Source organism: Entamoeba invadens (genome assembly GCF_000330505.1).
Source record: "Entamoeba invadens IP1 unplaced genomic scaffold scaff_1105074726307, whole genome shotgun sequence".
Taxonomy (NCBI): Eukaryota; Evosea; order Mastigamoebida; family Endamoebidae; genus Entamoeba; species Entamoeba invadens.
In genome coordinates this window covers 1-2,626 of record NW_004440238.1, presented here as the reverse complement: position 1 = coordinate 2,626, position 2,626 = coordinate 1, and positions in this window count along the sequence as shown.

Below are 2,626 nucleotides of genomic sequence, written 5' to 3'. Positions count from 1 at the left end.
CTATAGAGTTTATAATACTTACTCAAAATTTTTGATATAAAAAGGAAAAAATTTTTAACTAGGAAATAAATACCATGAAATATAGTCAAGTTTCCCTACCAAATAAAGTGAACTTTTTTCAATAAAAAAACGATTATGGGTTAAAATTTACTATTAATTTGTAGTAAATCAAATTATTTTTTATTATAAATTATGTTTCCTGGTATTACCCATGGTTGTAAAAAGTTTAAAACGTTTTTTGCATTATTTCTTTCTAATATACACTCAAAATGAATTAGATATAAATAAGTTTACATTTTTTGGATATTTTTGGTACTGGAAAGGTTAAAGTAAATGTATTGTGCATCAATACCATTAAAATTGTCAACAAAAGTTTCAAAAATTGTCAACCACATTATTTAAATCACATTGAAGTCTCACTGCTTCTTCTGGATTCGTAACAATTATGACATGTTTGTGAACTTGTTCAATGTGTTTGATGATTACTTTACGTTTGAAATTGATATGGTCATTGAAATCTCTGCACAAGAGTTCAATCAAATAAGATGTTACTGCTTTATTATTGGAGTCGCAGTATTTGAACACTTCTTGTATTCCAAAATCCATCTCTGTGGTAAAATTGCAATAGTGTTGTGGTTATTCACTCTCTCGATTAATATGGATATGTATTGCACCGCCGTGAAGGCCAAATAATGCGCTGATCGCCCCTTTTGAACCATATGGCTTTTTGTTGAACTTGTTGATTTGTTGAATCTGTTGGACCATATTATTGGCTAGGAATATATTATCAAAAAAAGATTCTATAATAAATCGAATGCTTTTTTCTTTAAGTTTTGTTTTGAATTTGCCTGCTTTAAACGTTGCATTTTTATAGTCTTTCATTTTATTTTTGGTTGATATCTTTTTTTCTTGTATTTTTTGTTGATAACTGTTTATACTCTATTGTATACTACCAGTTCTTAGCTTGTTCTTGATCGTTTCAATAAGCGTTGTTATTATCTCTTCCATAATTTTTTTGTTTTATTATTTTTTTAGTCGAAAAACCAAAATAACTTATGGTTGTGATTTATTTTTGTATGGTTTTATATTAATATAAAAAATATTCTAAAAAATCGCATAAGCCTTAACTCGCCGACGTACCAAATCCCCAACGAACCAATACTGCTAAAAAGAGCAGTGTTTTTGTTTTTTTGAAAAAAATTATATTATACACTGTAGTTCAATTATAGTAAAATGAAAATGGAATAACGAGTTCAAATCGTGAACTAATAAACAAATAAAATGTGAAAAAAAATGAAAAAAATATAAAATATAAGACAAAAACGTAAAAAAATGGCAAAATAATAATATTGGTAAAATGCAATAACATTTATTCCAAAACAAATAAATATGTTTTTATACATAAAACAATAAAAAACAATTGGTTTTAAGTTGAAATAAAATATGAATTGCATTGTGAAACATTAACACAGCAATGAAAATTATAAAAAACACATAAAATTAATAATACAATAGTCATTTTGAAATAATTAAAAACTTTTCAAATACCAACTATGTAGACTATTAATTTTATTTCTTTTATTGATTATATGAATTACTGAGTTTTCCAACGTCTTTTTTCTGTCTATTATGTATATTTACTTTCCCCTGACATTAACAAAAAAGTCATTAGTTTTTAGTATTGTCTTTATCAAGATAATTGATTAAAAACAAACTCAAAAAATCTGTTACAGCAATAATTTAAAGTGTCAAATTTTCCTTTTGACAATAATTTTACTTCAGTACATAAAATTTACTATTATATTTCGTGTCATTATCCGAATTTGTGTCATGTCTATGATTTGTTGCCATTTGCTTGTTTATGAATCAGTTACATTGATGAATGTAATAAAACAATTTAAATTATCTATTGAAATAAATATTTGGGATATTTTAACAAAACAAATAATTATATTTTGATTGTCCAAAAAACAAAAATGTCAAAATTCTTTGTTTATATCAATAGAACATTACCTCTGTGATAATTTATATGATGAAAAATACACATTAGAAGTATTAATACAAAACTTTTTTATATAACTTGTTTTATTGTGTTCAAAACTATTAAATAGTTTAGTGATTAAAGTGAAGACACTAAAAACCGCAAATTGATGATAAAAACACGATCATAACCAATTGATTTGGTTTTATAATAAAAATATATCTTCATAAAAAATGGTAACTTCAATTTGTGATTCAAATTATTTTGAAATGATTATATCTTATTGTAAATGATACTATTTCAGAACACTGCATATTGGTTATTACTAATAATAACAAAAATGGATGCAAGATTATTTGACATACGAAATTAATGTATATTCGTGTTCAAAACACATAGAACTAGTAAATGATATAAATCAAGTAATTATTCGATAAAAACCAAATCGAACACGTTAATTCGTCTAAAGTGAATGCTTCATGACGAGATAATATAAATTTTATATTTCAAATGATACGGATATTGAAACAATTATTAAAAAAGCACATACCTAAATATTTTTTAAATTATATTTTATAATATTTATAAACTATATAATAGAATGTGTTATATTATATTTATAGAATTATGTTTGAAAAACTAAAA